Source organism: Choristoneura fumiferana, chromosome 13 (genome assembly GCF_025370935.1).
Source record: "Choristoneura fumiferana chromosome 13, NRCan_CFum_1, whole genome shotgun sequence".
In the NCBI taxonomy this organism is placed as follows: domain Eukaryota; kingdom Metazoa; phylum Arthropoda; class Insecta; order Lepidoptera; family Tortricidae; genus Choristoneura; species Choristoneura fumiferana.
In genome coordinates, this window is record NC_133484.1 from 17,794,905 (window position 1) to 17,816,543 (window position 21,639).

At 37.0% G+C, this 21,639-nt stretch overlaps 1 protein-coding gene across 1 annotated transcript in view; it reads right to left on the bottom strand.

Moving 5' to 3' along the window:
• The window catches only part of LOC141434221 (diacylglycerol kinase theta), a 60,935-nt gene that overhangs the window by 38,565 nt on the left and 731 nt on the right, over nt 1-21,639 (bottom strand).

Here is a 21,639-nt window from a genome sequence, read left to right on the forward strand (position 1 = left end):
CCATATGTATCCGCCTAGCTAGAGAGAGATTTATTTCTTGTTAGGCAGGGAAATCCCCGCTCGTAGGTAAATGTAAACAAAAGTGAGTGTTTCTAATTATTTTAAGCAGTTTTTAAATATTTATTAAGAAAAGATGGCAGTTTCAATTACGAATTGAAAAATATCAACATTGACTCATATTGAAAGATGATCATCTAAAGAATGTTAACATTCGTCGTTTTGAAAAATAAAACAACTTTCGAAAGGATACTGTTTTTTCGTTGTTTGTGATCATCATCATCATCATCATCATCATCATACCAGCCTATATACGTACTGGGCACAGGCCTCCTCCCAGAATGAGAATGTTTGTGATCGCCTCAGAAAAAAACTGTTTTTTACAACTCTACGTCAGACGCGTCAGACACGAAAATAACAGTCGGTTAGTGTGACGTGCGACACGTCAGCGGGTGTCACAAGGATTCTAAGAGGATTTCGTCACCATCTTAAATTTAGAACATACTACCGTAAAAATTGTCAGTGTAAAGCATAGAGCATACAGTCACTTGGATTAGTATTTGCCACAGCGGAGGGTTTGTTAGATTATTTTCCGATAATCGTTTTTTCTTTGTAGCAAATTTTCATTTCGCTTTTTTTCACTAAGGCAATATTTCCAAGTCTGCTTTTTTAATGATGCTTATTTTCACATTCGCGTTTTTTCTGTGTCGTACGTCCACTGGTCTACTTACCTATCTACTAATTTTTAGCGATAACGACTGCCGAATTTTCACTGACGTGTCACTGACAAAGTCACGGACAAGGCTATAATTAAAAGCGAAATATAACCTTCCTTTACGGGCTGTCGGTTAATAAAATAAAGTGCAGCCAGTAAAACAGGGATAGTCGCGGTGACGTCACACTCCGACCTAGTTGCGACCAAATGCAATTAGATTCCTTTAATACTTTACTCAGCTACATACATAATCTTGTATGTATTTTATACGAGTACGTAAATTATGTATGTATAACTTATAGTGAGGTTGTGATCTGGACTTGACCCAAAGGTATGTTTAGACTACGACACTACACGGTATGTACCTACACTCAGTGAACCTATACATTTGAGCAATTTTTTTTTACAAATGAATCGTCTTACAAATGTTTCATTTGGCCAAATGCATTTTATTCTGAAACCCAACACTGTTTATTCATAATAATTAAAACATAGATCGTACTCATCAAACTGAACAAAATTAGTTCAGCGACTTTTAAAAATAAGTAGTTTATTTTTATTTTTATTTTTATTACACTGTAAACTTTATTCGAAGGATCAATGTAAAGCAAAATGCTTGATGTTTGTACCGTGACAGGCGCCGTCAGTTGGGTTCTTTTATGGCGTACATTTATAACAGTATTTAATTTGTATGAAAAAGGGAAAATCTAAAGTGGCTGAACTAATGTTGTTCAGCAGGGCTACTATGAAACTCGAAACTCGAAGTTCGTATCGTACCGTCTCTCTCGCTCTCGTATTAAATAGTATAAGTGTCAGAGGGACCGCACGACACGAACTTCGAGTTTGACGAGTTTTTTTTTTTATTCGACTGGATTGCAAACGATCAAGTGGGTCTCCTGGTGGTAAGAGATCACCACCGCCCATAAACATCTCCAACACCAGGGGTATTGCAGATGCGTTGCCAACCTAGAGGCCTAAGATGGGATACCTCAAGTGCCAGTAATTTCACCGGCTGTCTTACTCTCCACGCCGAAAGTATGACCTATGTTTTAATTATTTGCTCGTTTTACAGGCCACACCCGGTATGTGATTGTGATTGTCATCTGTCAAAATTTTACCAATCACAGGCTAAGGGGCTGTTTCACCATCCATTGATTAGTTAACTGACGGTTAAATGTCAAGCTGTCTCCGTCTTTTCGAACAAAACAAATAGAGACAAATACCTAACCGCCAGTTGACACTAATCAATGGATGGTGAAACAGCCCCTAAGACTAACGCGCTGAAGTTCGCGGTCGCATCCACCATCTCTTTCTACCCTCGTCTTATACCGTGTGACAGAAAGAACGTGGTGACAATGATTGTGATTCCAAGTGTGTTAGATAATAAGGCCTCAAGTTGGCGAATTACGGTCATATCGTAAATATGACGTCATTCTACACTCGTGTTTGTATTTACAGTCAAACGGGGATTCATCAGAAATGCCACCAACGCAGCTAAAAAACCACACGCGTGAGCTTAAAACCCAAAAGTAGGTTTATGACACTCATAATACTAAAAACGCGAACGAATCGGCTGAGCAAAACATGCGATTAAGTTTAAAGGTGTACTCTCTCTTGTCCGAAATTATTTGTTATTTTGTGTAGGTATTTCAGAGAAAATGTAAACGCACTTAAATGTGTATTTCTTCCATCCCAGCCTATATACGTCCCACTGCTGGGCACAGGCCTCCTCTCAGAACAAGAGGGCTTGGGCTATAGTTCACGAGTGCGGATTGGGAACTTCACACGCACCATTGAATTGCTTCGCAGGATTGTGCAGGTTTCCTCACGATGTTTTCCTTCACCGCAAAGCTCGTGGTAAACACACACGATACGTGGTTTAGGTACATGTATTTCTTACATTGATTTAATTTACTTTTAGAAGGTAGAGGAAATATTCATTATCATCATCATCCCAGACTATATACGTCCCACTGCTGGGCACAGGCCTCCTCTCAGAACAGAACAGAATGAAAGGGGTTGGGCCGTAGTTCCCACGCGGGCCCAGTGCGGTCACAACTTCACACATAGTACCATTGAATTGTTTCGTAAGTTTGTACAGGTTTCCTCACGATGTTTTCCTAAACCGTAAAGCTCGTGGTAAATTTCAAATGTAATTTCGCACATGAATTTTGAAAAATGGGGGTTTGAACCCACGATCCTCTGCTTGAGAGGCCATAGGTCAAACCGCTAGGCCACCACGGCTTAAATTTCATAAATATTCATATAGTTTAATTATACTTAATTAGTTTTTATCGATTAAAAACTAATCAATTGTAATAGTTTTTAAAACAGAAAATGTACCTAATTAATATTTCGTCAGAGGACAGTGTGTACAGTCAATAAATCAATAAATAAAGGGAAAATGGTGTGATAGAGAAAATTTATGTGTACACATATTCTCTATCACACCATTTTCCCCTTTATTTATTCAGGTCACATTTTCATTGGGTACCTATAAAGAGACACAGTAGTTTTTATTCTATTTAATCCGACGGTACATCTATATCAGAATTTCTAACTACAATAAATGAAACTAAAATGCAATGAACAGTTCTGCTGCCAAACACTTGCTAGCTTACGCGTGAAATCGGCACACTTAAAATACCACTGCGCACCTTAAAAAAACAAATTTGGCTATGACTCTAAATTCAAAATCAAAAACAAAAGCGTTCAAAATTCAAACTCACGATCCAGCCGGACAGTTCGTTCGGAAACCGGGTCGCTCCAGCAACTGTGTCACCCGTGACGTCAGCGGGCGTTCGGTGCGCGCGCGGATTATTATTATCCAGGGAATTTGTGTTTCTATTCTATTAAATTATGGAATGGTGTACTGTACTGTATTACTTTAGCAGTAATAACCTGTGTTTCATTTTGTTTGGTGTGGTGTGGAGGGGGATTTTTTTGTAATGGATTGGTGCTGGCTATTATACCAAAAGAAAAATGTATCATACTTGATAATATTTATTTTCTATTCTTGAATTTCAAGAAATTTTCCTGTTATCCCATGATTCACGTTTGTTTGGATATCAAGTTACGAGGTGCTACGTGGACCTTGCTACGAGGTGCTACGACGAATGTCTACGATATGTTACACGTGCTACGAATTGATAAGTTTTTGTTTGCAATATTTTTTCCATAAAATTATTAAACATTCAACACTGATTTATTTATCTATTTTATCTGTACCGTGTAATAGGCACTAATAGGGTAACGTAGTTCCGTACGTATAGTAGTAGAGTCTAACCTCCAGCCTTTACATGACCAAACGGGCACACACCATTAAGTTGCTTTCGAAGGCCTTTCCTCGCAATGTTATCCTTTAGCAAAAAGCTATTTTTTCTTCTTTGATCTAAGTAAATTACCGAAATACGAGTAGGTATGTACGTGAACGTTTATTTCTCTTTCTTGAGAAAATGTTTCATTGTATTTTTTTTAATACACAACCTATGAGTTTATCAAGATTTTATTATTAACCCTCAATTTTTAAGTCCTCGTCGCATATTGTACAAGTGAACTTAAGTAATATTTCTCAGATATTTTTTCACACTTTTACAAACTGCCGTTTTTAATGTTCTTTTGTGCTACCGCCCTCTCAGAATAAGGTTTTTGATACCACCAATCAATCAATTTGGTGTACGCTTGTGCCAAAACAAGATTTCCTAGTGAAATTGGTATTGCAATCATGATCCGGCACGTCACTTATTTTTCAACTCAATTTACTAACTATTTATACGTTTCAAAGCAACTTGAAAGTTATTGTTAATTGAATGTTAATCTGTGAGGCCCGAACAACAAGAGCATAAAAGGAGCCATTTTACCCGAGACGTTCATATAGCCACCCGAGCCGGTACGGCGAGGGTGGATAGACACGTCGACGGGAAAATGGGTTTAATGCTCGAGTTTTACACTCTGCTTTTCACTTCGATGGCGAGGAAATGAAATAGCAACAGTGGAAACAATTGTTCACTTACGCCATGTATTATTTTTAAATAAATATTCTTCTTTAGGTCTTCAGTGGTTTATTTGTATAGTATTAGTTACAATCTTAATTAGTTAATATTAACACGACCGGCTAGGTCAGAGGTCGGAGGCCAAGGGGGACAGTGTTGCCAACACACATAAAAAGAGAATTACTTTTTTTTTAATTACGTTCCAATACACTATGTACCTTTTATTGTTCACGCATTACTATTATAATTATATGTTTTTTGGTTTTATTTGATTTGATTCATTTTAAGTTTTATGAAAATTAAAAATATTATAAATATAATAATATGTTATTTTATGTCGTTTAGATCCAGCATAAAAACGAACTTTACGAGCATGAGAAGTGAAAAGTATTTTTTTTTCATTAAAGTTTCATCTCGGAATGAGTTGGCGTTTGTGTCACGTTTGTGGTTGGTTAAACAAATAACTAAATGAGCCAATCACAAGTAAAACTGCAACGTCAAACAGACCTCTCGATTATGATTGGTTTTTTGGAGTCTTTTTGTATTTCTTATTTCAACTCCAAATTTGTTACTTTTACGGGTATCCCGTGAAACCATATCGAAAATACAAACTGAGACATGGATGCACAGAAAAACCAGAAAATGAACTGAATTGCTGAGGACCTGGGTTCGATTCCCAGCGCTGGTCTCTTTTTCTGGTTTTTCTGTGCATCCATGTCTCAGTTTGTATTTTCGAGACCTAACGCAATCTAGCGGTATTTTGCCTGTCAAAAAACCATCATTATTCTTTAAAGGTATCCAACGTTGTAGGCCACAAACTTAGTACCCAATAAAAAGTAGTAACGTTGCGAAGGCCGGCGAGAAATCCGCGCAACCACGTGCGGCAGTTTACGCGGAACTAGGTCGCTGCGCGCGCGCCGCGCCGGCCGACACACAAATGTTGTTGATGTTGTTCAACTTAAAAGTTGAAACCTTCTTTCTGTTGTTTAATATGCAATGCGAATGCGCTTAAAGTACTCAACTTAAATAGTTTGAGATCTTAAGAAGCACATAAGTAGGATATTTTTTTATCCCGATTCGTATGCGAAGTCGCCGGCAACGGCTAGATCATTAAAGGCCTATGCAGTGGCGTAGTTAGGTAACCAAAGGCCCTGGGGCAAGAAATAAACTAAAGCTCCAACTAAACTATTTAAAATCGTTTGTTACGTATTCCGAATGTTCACACGAAAATCACTAGTTCAATTTATAGTTTGTAAGAGTCCGAGGCCCTGAGCCTGGGGGCCCGGGGCACTGCCCCGTCTATCTAGCCCCCCGGTAGCTACGCCACTGGGCCTACGCTTGCTGATGCGGTCCGCACGGGGTGGGTGGACGCCTATTAAAAAATAGCATGAGCAGCGCAAATTGCGCGCGTCACGTGCGACGGATTTTAGCTGCACCCACACCCGCAAGCGTGCGCCCGCGCCGTGCACCCGCGCCTGCTAGCCTAGGCCAGGCGTTCTCAACCTTTTGGTTTTAACGGCACACTTTTCGTTCATCAATGTTTCACGGCACACCAGTAAGAATAGCCAAGTGCGAGTTGGTCTGCCGCTTAGAGGGTTACTTACAGATACACGTTATATGTGTAACTGACAGCGGAGGCTTATTAATAGGGTATCGTTGACATTTTAGGTACGAATCGCGCACGCCACGCGTCAGTTGTTCTCGCACTGTTTTCTCATTAAAATTCATGATTTCAATGCAGCATACACTTCGCGGCAATCGCGGCACGCCTGTAAATATACGCGGCGCGGCACACTGTACCACTACCATGAGTTTACAGTGACCGTACTCGATAGCGACGGCGTAAATTATTTGTAGAGGCGCTGTACAATTCTCCATACAAATAATTTACGCCGTCGCTATCGGGTACGGTCACTGTAAACTCACGGTAGTGGTACTGGCCTAGGCCCTAAACAAGTGGCAGCCCTATTCGGATTAGGACTATGGACCTCCGGCTGGCTTTATGACCAGGATCACTAACCAATTACATTGATTAATTATTGACGGTTAATTACAATTAGATATGTCTGTTACGGGATGTAATCTGTGATTTCCTTAAATGAGATTCCGATAATTTGAAATTATCGCAGCATAGTTTTTCTTCGTGACTAGTTTATCCGCGGCTTCGCACGCGTTAACTATTCGATCTGGTATAGTTAATATTGAAATTCCGGGATCTTACAAAATTCCCCTGGGAATTCCCAAAATGTATATCGTGGTCTTCCTTTATTGAGGCTGTGTTAAGAACAACGGTTCAAAATTTCAAGACCCTAAACCCAGCAGTTGAAATTTTAAGATTTTATCCCTGTCCCGTGGGAATATCGGGATGGAAATAGCCTATGTGTTATTCTAGACGTCCAGCTACCTACATACCAAATTTCATGAATCTAAGCCTAACTGTTGTTATTTCGAGATTTTATCCCTATCCCGTGGGAATATCGGGATAAAAGTAGTCCATGCATTATTCCACACGTCCAGCCGTTTAAGCGTCAAGGAGAACAAACATACACACGCACACACACACACACACACAACTTTCGCATTTATAATATAAGTAGGATTATTATGCATGCCAACACCAACCACCAGCCACCTCGAGGGGGTATCTACGCTACGTGACTACCACTCAAGTACATAACATTGACCTGAGCCATCAGTTCTTCACGCACACATTCACATTTAATACACGCTGTTTCGAGGTATTAAATAAATCGTAATTCAGACATTTTTCCTTTAATGTTGACGTTTGTTATGAGGCTTTGTACATAAATACCTACCCTAATCAGTACGTTCGATTCATCTTTGTCCAGTTTGAGCACGCAGTGGCTTACAGTAAGGGTAGACAGCGCTAGTATTGCTCACCCTGTTGCTGGTGCTGACACGTATGGGTGCTTCTCCTGGCGCTGCCAACCCTAACTGCACGTCACTGGCACGTTGTTTATTTTATTTTCTATGTCCCTGCATCAAACTGCATGCTTTTTCGTTTGTATGAGGCAGCGCGCTCACGCGCACCGGACCCGCGCTATTTCAAGCGGTACAGGAATACGGCATGTTATTTTAACTCCCCGATATAAATAGAGCTATTGTGGACGCGTTGGCCTACATAATAGTCATTGCCAAATTTTATTGATCACTGTTGTTCTATATTGGGGAGTATATTTTTCCCATAAGACGTTTGTAGGGAACTATTTGATTTGGACTAGAACTTTCTTTCGGCGCCTACTTAAAAAATAGACAGTGTCTTGAAAATCATTTGTTATTCTTCACGTGGTTGGATTGAATATTTATACTTATAGGATTTTTTTTATAATTGATGTATGAATACATACATTGATCGATATTCAAAGTCTATTTATGAAAGCGTATCTCTTTATGAACGTGATTATATTTTGAATCAAGCATTCCTACTTATAGAAAAATCTTTACTTGGGTAAGGTGCAGGCAAAATCCAAATGCTAGTCACTGTCTCAGTTGTTGCCATCTTTTATTTTAAGGGCGTTGCCTACTGGACATTAGCATATCAAACTCTGGGACATTTAACTTATCCGCTCAAAAACCAAACCATCTCCATTCCATTGAAGTATTCCACTTTAATTTAAAACACCATGTATAAAATTGATTTCTTCTTTGTCGAATTGTGCAAACAAGTCAATTATAGCTTATTTTCATGCAACGTGTAGTTTTATCCTGCTAAGAAGTTCGTTGGTGTGACGTATGTAATTTTTTGGCAATTCGCACTGGGCATGCGTGGGAATAACTACGGCGCAGCCCCCTCATCCTGAGAGGCGCCTCTGCCCAGCAGTGGGACTATATAGAGAGAAAGAAAGAAGACACACAAATACAATAAAATTAAAATTAAAAAAAAGACACACGCAAATAAAACAAAGAAATACAAAAATGAAAATACATACACGGTGTGTTGTGTAGGCTGAGATGATGATGATGTCAATTCTGAACTAAAAGCTTTTCACTTTTGCGAACATCTCAAAGGCAAAAGAGGAAGCATAGGTACGCACAGAGACACGTTTTAAATAATCATAACATCTAACAAGGAACTAACGACCTCATTAGGGCAGCTTCACAAAGACGCTCGCACTCGACAGCTGGCTTCACACTTGCACGCAATTAAAGCAGAGGCTGCATAGACTGAAAGCCAGCGTTTTCTACAGAACGTCTCTTAGAAAGTTAAAATGTACAAGTGGAATGTGACGGTCCCAACGTAAAGGGAATTATAAAAAATGAAATGAGTTTATTTCAGACAGCTGCAGTTCATGCAGTAATGTGACAATGAAACGTATAAAATATTACAAGCGAACTAAAATTATAAAATTAATACTTAATCCTACAGTTGAAGATTCGAACCTTGAATTACATTTAGACAATATACGGCTGGCTGTTATTGTGAAAGGCGTTTTTAAGAATTGGCCTCAACAATTTGACAATAGTAATCGAGAAACGATACATAAGTGCGAAATATGTTATTGTGATTTGAAATAAGCTATCGTCGGGCAAACCGCTAGTGTTTTTTATTTCAACCTCGACATTCCCCGAAGCATCGATGGTATTGATGGATATTTATCAATATTCTTAAAAAATAAAATTAAATACCCTTTGTTTGTTAAAAAAGTACCATTATTATTATTTAATTCCTTAATTGTTTTACGTTCTATTGTAATATTTTCTCAATTCCAGTCGTTGAATTGACTTCTGTATGACGTAGATCCGTCAACTGTCAATAAAATGGCGCACACAAAATTGTTACTCAAACTTTCTTCGCAGTGATGTTTCATCGCTCACGTTCAGCCGAGAGGAAACGGATGCATTGTTCGTTGTGCTGTAACTTTGTTCCAGTTCTTGTCTAACTGGCTGAAAGGCTGCGCTGTAAATGGTAGGCTGAAGTTAAGGCGTGGTTTAACTACGCTTCACAGCGATCTCTCCCACTTCCAGGCAGGCGACCATTACTAATAGAAAGTGTAAGGAATAGATTTTAGCAGGCGGTGCAATTATATTAACAGGTGATACATTCAACTTAAACTTAAAATAACAGTAGCCGCGTCTAAGGTTTTTCAGTTTTATAATTAAAACCTTGTATAAGTTCGAACGTGCTCTTAGCCGTTGTTGGTACTGTCAGTCACATGTAACAAGGTTTATCTAGCCATGTTCATTTTCAACGTCTTCCTCATATCGAATTCATGTTTCGTTTCAGTCCATTTTAAAATTCAATTAAAAAATAAAAATTTTCGATGTCAAAATATTCATTCTCAGCTCAGCAGCCGTTCTATCCAAGACGTGACACAAAGCATCTCTCAGCTCTACTCCCTTATCATATCGATAACTTGCTGTGGAGGGGCGCGTCTTTGCAACAGATATATTATTTACCTACATATATATGGTACTATTCAATGGAAAAAATCAATTGTGTAAACAAATGTGGTGACCGACATTGACACTTGACTGACGACTGGCTGACTGACTGACTGACGTTGGCTCTAGTGATGTGAAAGCTCTTTAAGATACTTCAATCAGCAGTAAATAATTATTTTGAATTTACTCATATTTCATTATTTAATGTTTTCCCTAAGTTTAATTTTTAAAAATGGCGAATCACGTATTCTCTTAGTCCTGTTCAAGAGTCATTCACAATGTTTCCATGTCCCTTTTAACTTAAAATGTTTAATAGCATTTTCACGAAGTTTTAGAATTAGGTATATCTTCAAATATATATACCTAACGTTTTTTCCATACAAACTTACACTCCCCTTTATACCCCTTTAAGGGTAGAATTTTTAAAATGGTGAAACATGTATATCCACTTATATTTTTTGACGTATATTTTCCCCAAGGTTTATGATGGAGTATTTTAGAATTAAAAGGGTCAGTTAAAATATGGATTAATTTAGAATTTTTTGCTGCTTAAGTAGCGTAGTAGAAAAAGGCAACCTGAGATATGTGTGCATAGGAGAAATTTGTATCTTGACTCCTGTCCAACGGTGGTGTAGGGGTTATAGTACGCAGTACGGATTGCTGAGGACCTAGGTTCGATTCCCAGCGCTGGTCTCTTTTTCTGGTTTTTCTGTGCATCCATGTCTCAGTTTGTATTTTCGATATAATTTAGAAAAGGCATTTTTAAATTTACATAAGACAGGGAAATGAGAGTAGACACAGGGAAGTGATTCAAAATGATTGTTTGGTCCAACAATGGACTCCACAGTAAATATGATAAGTACTAGTAAATATAAAATCTACATAATTTCTACTATAATACTCTTTTATCGTCCAACTAGTGTTTACCCACGGCTTCGCACACGTAAATCATTAGGTCCAACAGCTGAAATACCGGGATTTTTAAAAATTGCCGTGGGAATTCCCGAAAATTAAATCGTTGTTTTCATTGACATTACATTAAAACAATCATGGTAAAATTTCATGACTCTAAGCCCTGCGGTTATTAGTTCGAAATTTTATCCCTATCTCGTGGGAATATCGAAATAAAAAGTAGGCTATGTTTTATTCCAGATGTCAAACTATCTATATACCAATTTTCATGACAAAGCTGAGCGGTTGTTATTTCAAGATTTTATCCCTATCCCATGGGAATATCGGGATAAAAAGTATCCTATGTTATCTAACTTTTCGCCAAATTTCATCCAAATCCGTCCAGCCGTTTCAGCGTGAAGAAGTAACGAACATATTAACTCACTCACTCACAAACTTTCACATTTATAATATTAGTAGGATTAGTAGGATAGTAGGATAGGATTAGAAACCTTTATAAACCTTCATTTAATAGTGTAACTTAACACAAATAATTAATATCTACGAATAAATTAATTTGCAGAGCCAGCCATAATTATCGTAGGTAAGGTTGGTTCAGTCAAATAATTAATTTTGTTGGTACAGCACTAAATTTCCAGAGACTAGACCGACCATAGACCAACTTCGGTGAGGAAAAAATTATCATGTCAATTTGACAAATATAACGGATTTTCGTTTTCCATTTAATTCTATAAAATAAACATATTTACACGATTATTTAATGATAAAATGATTGTTAAAAACAGTGCTGAGCTCATTGAGATGTGAATATGATCGGGATTGGCGTTCAAATGTAAGTAACTACGGAGTAATCGTGAAAAATGCTTTGTTTACACAATTGATTTTTTCCATTGAATAGTATATAATGTATTCCCATCGGGAAAAGTCGGATCTCGATCGAAATACGACGGCACCCGAGGTGTCAATCAATTATTGTATTACATAAATAAGTATCATTTTCATACCCATATTAATGGAGCTTTATTATTTAGTGTCAAATGTTTTGCTCTATTTGTCGATCCTTATTTTGATTGCTCTTCTCTACCACTCAAAGGTTGACTGGCAGAGATGCCTTCCTTGATAAGTCCGCCTTTGTACTAAACCCATTCTTGTATTTCCTTATTGTACAATAAAGAGTATAAAAGAACAAACAAACAAATGACAAAACAGCTGTACGATAGGTACAGAGAGAGTACAATAAATACGAAATTTTCCGATGAAATACGATTGAAAACCATTAACCGAACTATTCCACTGCATCTGTACTGTAGCTTACTTTGTCTAGCATTAAGAAACAATAGCTTCGTCCCACTCTGCTTTGTGCCTTGATAAAATATTACAGGCTGCGTTGAATGACACGTGCATGGCCTTTGTTCGCTGCCTTTGTGACAGTTTTAGAATGGAAAGAGAAATGAATTCTACTTACACTTTATATCTTTGCCTCTGTTACGGAGACACGTGTGTGGAAGCGGTGGAAGCTCTACAAAATATTTGAGCATAGAGAGCTATGCAAGGATCATAAAGTTTGAAATGTTATGATTATGAGTGGTATTAAATACTTTAATTAAATAAATGAATTTGAATTCATTACTAAAGTAAAACTAGGATATTCACCCAGTGTTTCGGTAAGTCCGAATGGACATCCCTCCGTAGTTTTGTAACTAGAATTTTCATTCAAAAAGACGTCACTTCTTTGACTTGATAATAATATAATAAATTAATCCCTCTAAATTTTTACAAATGCGAAAGTTGATGTTTGTTTGTTACCTCATCACGCCTAAACCGCTGAACCGTTTTAGATGAAATTCGGTAAACAGATAGTTTGAGTCTCGGGAAAGGACATAGGATAGTTTTTAGCTCAGAAATTTGCACAGCTCCCACGGAAGAGCGATAAACGTATTCTGCGCGAATGGAGTAGCGGGTAAAATAATAAAAACCTAAATCAGTGCAGTAGCAGCAATTTTAGCGTTTTTCATCCACCAAGACGAAAAAAAGAAGGCGGGACACTACCTACCTTTTCTCGAACCATTTCGTCGTATTTTCAAACCCTCATATCATCGTCCCAGTTGACACGAGAGTGCTCAAATTCACAGGATGTGGTTAGAAAACTTATCATCAATATTTCCGCAAACGAACAAGCGGATCACGGTGATTGTAAGCCATCTCACCACCATTGAGAACCAGTACCCTTTGGATAGCTGATCCATTGTCGTTAAAGCAACGTCTTTATTTCTCTAAATCAATTTCATTACACAGTCAAAAGTGGTGTCGTAAGAACTTAACTCTTTTTCAAAACTACCTTCTTCATTTCAACAAAAGTAGCTGTTTAGAAGTTACATTTTTGAGGACAAAAACTCCAAATTCAATATTCACATTATCAGCCACGCCCCCCACCAAATAAAGCAGGGTTATGCAGGGGGGGCACCATTGACGCGCGTCTCTCAATGGCGTTGGAAGTGGGTCACCACGGTATGACGTCACGACTGCCCTACATACGTAGGGGGCACCACCTGAACCTTAGACTGAGGGAATAAGAGCGGGTTCAGCGTAGCAAGGATAAAAGTTGGATATTGGAACGATTAAAGCTGCTTGCAACAAAGTTCTGCGAACGCTAACCCTGTCCGCGCATGATGGTTTAATTAAAAGTGATCAAGGTACTCCAACCAAATGTTGAGCTTACGGAGAACGGGAAATTCTCAGAGTTCGACCAATAAGGTAGAAGGTAGATTAATTCGAATAGCCAGGTTAAGTTAAAATGTTAATGGAGCTCTGAACAAAATTCTAATTATCCCACTGATATTATTAATATGAAAGTACGTCTTCACATATAAACCGCTGAATCGATTGAGATGAAAAGTTTATGGCAAACGTTGATATGGCACGTGAAATTCGGGCAAATGAAATTCGGGCAATAATATTTCTAAATAAACTAAGGCTACTATTACACATGCTTGTTACTAGCATGCTAATACCTTACTTGTATGATACTAAAAAAGCACGTCCCAATACACACCATGCTAGTAGTATTATATATAGTAGCATTATGATTTCGTATAGCATGCGAGTTCCCTTGAAGCCCGCTGCACAACTGGGACGGCATAGACAAGACAGCTTCATTCAGCCTCAACAAAGTTAACCAAACACGACATAACTTGTCTATTCCCATTTCCCGGCATCACACACTGCTATCTCCCACAATGCTCTTCCCGGGCGGCTATTGTCTATGCCACATTGTCTATGGCACAATGTGCTTGTCTGTGGCGACAAGCGATAGTGCTGCCACGACGTGTATAATGAAATAATGTTATTGTTATGTTGGCAGGCTTGAGATGGCTCTGTTTTTTTGTTCAGCGTGGGCGGGAAAATTGGATGCATACAATACGTACAATGCTGGGTTGTTTTTGTTTTGTGCTATGTGCGGAAAGGAGAGACTTGTATTTAGATCGATGCTATTTATACCATAAAATGTCATAACTTAAGTAGTCAGCGAAAATGTATAAAAATAAGGTTTGCGTCACAGTTGTGGCTAGACCTTAACAGAATGCTGTCAACCAATTGAATTACCAGGCCACCATACAACGTTGTCATTTTCACATTTTACATCACTCGACCAGCGTGAGCATACACCGCGTTTTCCTCGATTTCCGTTAAGTTCGACAGATTGCTCAGTTTATTGATAGAATTAACGGATGTCAAAAAGAACCGCTGTAGACGAAAAATTTTTTACTGCGATAAGTTTGTACTGTTGACGGCTTCGTACACAAATTTGTAGTTTAGATTTTAGAAATAATAACCATATTTTTTGCCAAATAATACAATTGTGCGAAGAGTTGGTATCATTATAATTTATGTCTAGGAACTTGCTGAGACAACCATAATTTGTATATCCTTTTTTTAAAGTCAATTTTCCGCAAGTTTCCAATCAAAATGGCACATATCATTCATTAAAAAAAATACTTACTTAACAGCAAAAAATCCGTTCATATAAGTTAAATCATCGGCGAACAATTTTTTTTTTTTTTTTATTCGTCTGGATGGCAAACGAGCAAGTGGGTCTCCTGATGGTAAGAGATCACCACCGCCCATAAACATCTGAAACACCAGGGGTATCGCAGACGCGTTGCCAACCTAGAGGCCCAAGATGAGATACCTCAAGTGCCAGTAATTTCACCGGCTGTCTTACTCTCCACGCCGAAACACAACAGTGCAAGCACTGCTGCTTCACGGCAAGATTAGCGAGCAAGATGGTGGTAGCAATCCGGGCGGACCTTGCACAAGCAAGCTTATAAGCTAAATCACAATAAAATAAATCCCAAGTAGGTACATCAGCCAATATGTGGTCTACCACCCTTAAGCTGATAATCGTTTGCATGTCATAAAACAATAATGCCAATACACGTGTCTGTCAACTTGAAAGTTCGACTTTAGCGACATATTAGTTTGATAGGAATTTGTTTAAAAGTTCATATACCACTTTAATGGCTGATGGTACAATAAGAATACAATGAGGGCTATCGCGTATGAATTCGCCACTAGAGGCGCTAGTGTAGCGTGAGGTCTCCGAAATGTCAAATCTCATAGTTTTTGGGTGAGCTACGCGGGTTTATTTATAATAAGAATAATTTTGGTGAATATTTGCATATCTGAAATTAATTATGGCAAATATGCGTTCCGGGACAATGAGTGTCTGTGTTTTGAGACAGTTTTGTATTTCGGAAACTATGTCCTCCCTTTTTCCGAACAAAACGGGGACTATGCAACACTGTGGCATGCTCTATATTTTTATGGTACGGTTTAAGGTGTATTAAATATGATTTTAATCTAAACTTGTTTTCACGCCCGTAATAACAGACTTTGAAAGCCATACTTAAAACCTCACGCAACAGTCCGCCATCTAGTGAGACTAAAAACGATAGCCCGCATTAGAATGTTAATGTCGCGCGGGAATCGTCAATTTTCATCGTTTTCTTGAAAAGAACGAAGAAGAAAAAGAAAACCGATCTTTTGTTTCAATTCCGAACGAATTTAGTAAACTAGTTTAAGTATGTATAGTACAACCAGTTATGTCACCACCACAAGCTCCGCGTAGACCCGCTACGCTTCCAGGGCTCTACGGGCTACGCAGACCCCGCTACGAGTTTAGTTGTATAGGCGCGTAGACGATTTCATTCTTCGAGCTACGAAGTTTGATTTCTGAACTATTTTAGATGTGTGGTATTTTAGAAAGAGAACGGGACGGAAAATTGAATGTTAATAATAAAAGTTTCCTTTGGTTTGTATGGCTGTTAAGGTTTACTAATGTTTCGACGAATACCGTTTGGCAACCTGTTTCATTTCGCAACTTTTCATTTCCCAACTGCTTAATATTTCTGAAACTGTAAATATTTCAGGATTTTCATAAAACTAACCTAATCAACTTAAAGGGTTCTACATGATGGCCCTCAAATAAATCCTGAAATATTTACAGTTTTAGAGTTTGCGAAATGAAAAGTTGCGAAATGAAACCGGTTGCCAAACGTTACGTTGCGAAAAGGCAGTACCCGGGCTGTTAAAAAACCTAAAATTAAAGACTCATATACTTATACGGCAGAGTTCAGTGATAATTGGAGATATAAACAAAATAACTGGGTTGAATCTTAATCCTTATATCATTATATTTGACTAATTGTTGTTCGCAACTTTGTCTGCTCCGGTGGGAATTTCACATTTTCCCGCTCTTTTCCCGGGATAAAAAATACTTCTCAATTAGTATCGATTTTTACAAGCTCTTTTGCAACGTTTGTATGAAAGTATGCAAAATTGTATGTACGTACCTAAGTCATGGTGTCAAAATTTGCAAACCATTTTTCGACCACTTCCTGGTATCCGACTAACGTACATCCGGTGACAATACAATAATCTGATAGTGAAATTCTGGAGGTCCGGCCAGGATCGTCTCCGCAGTGGGAAGCACTTCAACGGCTTACGCTATCGAATTGAAACTTGGTACGGATATGTAGTTTGGATGACAATGCAAATACAGTTAACAAAATTGAGTCAGCAAAATTAAGTGTTAAAAGTGTAATTTTAAGAAAAAAATATTATTATTGCCTTTTTTACCTTCGGTTCAGTAGTTTCAGAGATTATCTCGTACTGGCCCGTACATACATAGAAATAAACGAACAATAAATGTTTACTCCTGTATTATAATAATGCTATCCTCTACCTGCGGCTTTGTGTGTCACGATTAAGTCTAGCTGTTAAATTGAAATACCGGGATATTGCAAAAACTGTCGAATGAATTTGGCTTTAATTTAGTAGTTATCTAGATAGCTGGACGTCTGGAAAAACACAGTTTAATTTTTATCTCGATATTATTTTTTTTTTTTTATTTTTTTAAGCTTAAATCAGTTTTAACTACTTATCTCGAATTTAATTTAACCTCCAATTGGCTCCTATTTTAGATACGAGTTGTGGGGTCAGTGTTTCTGGTGAATTTTTAGGTTTCAGAGAGTTCTATTGTTTACTACAATATTTTTAGGTTTCAGAGAGTTCTATTGTTTACTACAATATTTTTAGGTTTCAGAGAGTTGTATTGTTTACTACAATATTTTTAGGTTTCAGAGAGTTGTATTGTTTACTACAATATTTTTAGGTTTCAGAGAGTTCTATTGTTTACTACAATATTTTTAGGTTTCAGTTTTATAGTTTACTACAATATTTTATTTGTTAACATAGGAAGTGCATTTTTTACTGAAAACGTAAAGTATTGAATTAGACATATAATTATGAAATAAATCGAAAATAATAATGTTTCGGCGTAAACTGCGTCACACAACGAAATCAGCGGAATTATTATTATTCAGATATATGATATAATGTATATAAGCAATGGGGCATTCAATTAAATGGTTCCAGCAAATATTTAGTTTATCTAATAGCGTTCCGTAGGTTTGAGAATCGATGGTTTGGACGATCATAACAAATTTTGACATGAAGTGCACGTACTAACATGTAAACCTTCTCCGTATGATCATGTATGATCTAAGTTCGTATGAATTAATGACAAAAGAAATAACTAAATAGCTGGCTATTTCTCGTCACAGATGGTTTATGGGTGTTACCATGATTTTAGTAACTTAAATTTACTCGCGAGTACATCTAGTAATTGTTTAGATATTGTGGTACTTTCTGCTTGATCTTAATGTATTGTGCGATGGTAACGAGACCTTTGTATGTGAGTCAGGCTCACTCTTGGCCGGTTTTGGCATCTAATTAAAATCATATAACATATAACCCAGTTTATACCTGATAGTATAAAGATACAAAAAAAGCTACAAGTGTTTGTATTTCTTTTATATTATTTTAAGCTGTTTATTTTCCAGCATAAATATATAATATAAAAAAAATCCAAAACATTTTATATGAGTGGGTAAGTTTGCTAAGTTTTTTCGTTTGTTTTTTTATATTCTTTTAGTCGAGGTAGACAAGTCTTTCCATACATTGGTCGTTGTTCAAAATGTATGGCGAGAAACGCGTGACCACTCAAGTCAAAAATTCCGAGGAAAAACCACCAAAGATGTGCCAGGATGTGTTGCGAGCTATGCGTTTTTCATGAACCAGACACGCTTCATTTGTTATATATAAGATAATGTGAGACTTAAAACTACTGATGCCGAAGGAAACTTTCCAAAATTGCGGCATTTTTCATATGGGAAAATTTCGGAAACTTCTCACAATTTTGTATGGGAATCGAAACTTTCCGTTTCTTAAATTTAAATTTCCTATATTTCTTGTGAAAATTTCCAGAATTTTCCGAGAACTTTCCCAACTTTTTGGAAACTTTCTGCAACTTGCACATCTGTACTTAAAAGCACGTCTTGATAGAACAGTTGCTGAGCTAAGAATGAATTTTGACATAAAAAGAAAGTGCTGAATAGAAAAGTAAAGTGGATATTCGAAAATTTAAATTTTGAATTGAATTTTTAAACGAACCGGAACATGAATTTGAGGAAGAGGTTGAAAATCAACAAGGCTAAGCTAACCATCTACTAAAATATTTCGGATTATTAAAAAAACCTTGTATAAGTGAGATGGAAGACTATGAAGGTCTATTCCGGAAAACTGTTGAGGATGTTCTAACACAGGCGTTTTCAATCTTCTTTTCGTTCATCAAAGTTTCACGGCATACCAGTAAAGATAGCGAACTGCGAGTCGGACTGGCGCGTAGAAGGTTCCGTACAGTATACCCATAATATGTGTAACATAACCGACAGCGGAGGCTTATTAATAGGGTCTCGTTGACACCTTTAGGTACGAAACCCCAAAAAGCATACACTTCACGGCACACCTGAAAATATACGCGACACACCGGTCGAAAATGTCTGTTCTAGCGGATAGCCTCCATATTTAACACACCATTTCCAAGACGGATTATTTTTGTAACTGAAATTGAAATTGAAATGATTTATTTTGCTGGAACATCACAGGTGTTACTTGTACATGTTAGGTGGGTGCAGTTACATGAATGCATGCTCCGCCCTAATATGGCACGCAAAAGTCTGAATCTAAATAATATATCTATATCTAATGTCAATTAAGTCACACAAATTTCATTAAAATAATTACAAATTATATCAATTAAACAAAATTAAATTAAACTAAGTAATGTCAAAAGAAATAAAATTATTACGCAATTACAAATTAAATACAATGCTAGTCTATTCATAAAATTTATCAAAATATTCTTTAAGACTGTAAAATGGTCGTATAAGTAAAAAAGATTTTAATTTCTTAGAAAATTCATAATATACATTGTTACATTGCTTTATGTCTTCATTCAAAAAATTATAGATTTATTATAAATTAGTAACTTCACCTATAAGTATTAGTTTGATCGATGACTCGAAGTTTATTAGTCAGAATATTAGACAGACAGACAGAGTATTAGTCAAAAGTCAAAAGGTTGTTAATACCTAATATAATACCTAATATATGATATATATACTTAATATACCTAAACATGTTAGTTAAAGTATTTCGATAATCAAAACAACTTAGAAAACTGAAAACACCCCCGACATTGGCATTTCAAAGTTCATTATCTCAAAAACGACTAACCCGATTTCTGTTGTAGACCCCAGGCCAAAAGTATGGAAACAAGCTTATATGACAATAGAAAACTGTGATTTTATTTTATTTGTGATTCGAAACAAAAGAGTAAAAATAAGAATAGAACATTTTCAAAGTAAATTATTAAAATTCTCTTTAATAAAATTGTGAATATTCAACATTCGTAGAAAGACAATAAAAAGGTCGATTTCTAACTTCTCGCAAATTCATAATATTTTTTACTGGTTTACAATATATTATCCGGATGTTTTAATATTTTGGGTGTAGTTTTAATCTTTTGAGGCACCTTAAGTAAGTTTTGCGTTACCAATACACAATGCCTATTAATAATAATGGAAATATTATATGCCTATTAAGAAAAACAACTTTTTCCATACTTTTTGGAGTAGCTTTCGATTAAAAAAACCGCATCAAAATCGGTCCATCCGTTTCGGAGTTATGATGCCATAGATAGACACACTCACCCAACGATCAAAGTTATACTCCACTTTTTTCGTCGCGATTTAAATAACTGGTGTGTCTGAAGAGCCAATAGGGAAAATAAGTATCTCCTGTAGCTACTTAACACAAATCCATACGTTATAAACAACTTGAAAACTGATTTTTTTAAATAGTGGTTTTTTCAACAAATTTTTTTTTGCTATTTGAATTTAGAACAGATGGCCTGTCCATTAGCCGAGTGTACGTTTTTAAAAAGTAATATTGTCATTTTGAAGAAAACATTGTTTTTTTTCCTCGCATTCAAAGTGAAAAGTAGAGTGTTTAACGCGAGACTAAACAACCATAATGCCACTCGAACTTATAGCCATCCTCGCTCTTCTCGGGTGGCTAAACACCTCGTGTCAAACAGGGTCTTTTATAGAGGTTCCTATTAAGCTAATTTTAAGGTATTTTAAGACAGATCGTGTTTATAAAATGTGAGTCTGTATTTAGGAAAACCTTTACGATTTTTGATAGCGGTTTCGGTAAGAGAGAGAGATTAACCAACACTCGCCAGGCGTGAAGTTCGTAAAATCCATTTTTCAGAGAGTAGCAACAATACGAGTATGTTTGATAAAGGGAACCGATTTAATTGCAATTATAAAAACCACGAAAGTTACATTTAGCGATAACACGAGGATAATCGGTTAGTTCACGCCATTCCGAGTGTAATGCTGTGACGGATTGGACTCTGAAACGATTTGCATCATAGTTAATAAGTATAACGCATTGGATAGTTCTAGAATCTAAACGTTCACTTTATGTTTTAACTGCGCGGAGAATGAAAATTTATCTTTACTTCATAGTAGACTTGTTTCTTTACCAACTGGTCTGAGACCCTCTGTAAATCGTTGGGGTGTGCGAAAATTTCCACTGTTAATGTTATTAAGAATCCTGTAGAAACTTAGAACGGTACAAAGGGCGTATTTTATACGAGTATGTATTGGATCAACGGGGAACCGAAATGGATACTCCAACATGGGTGCCGCT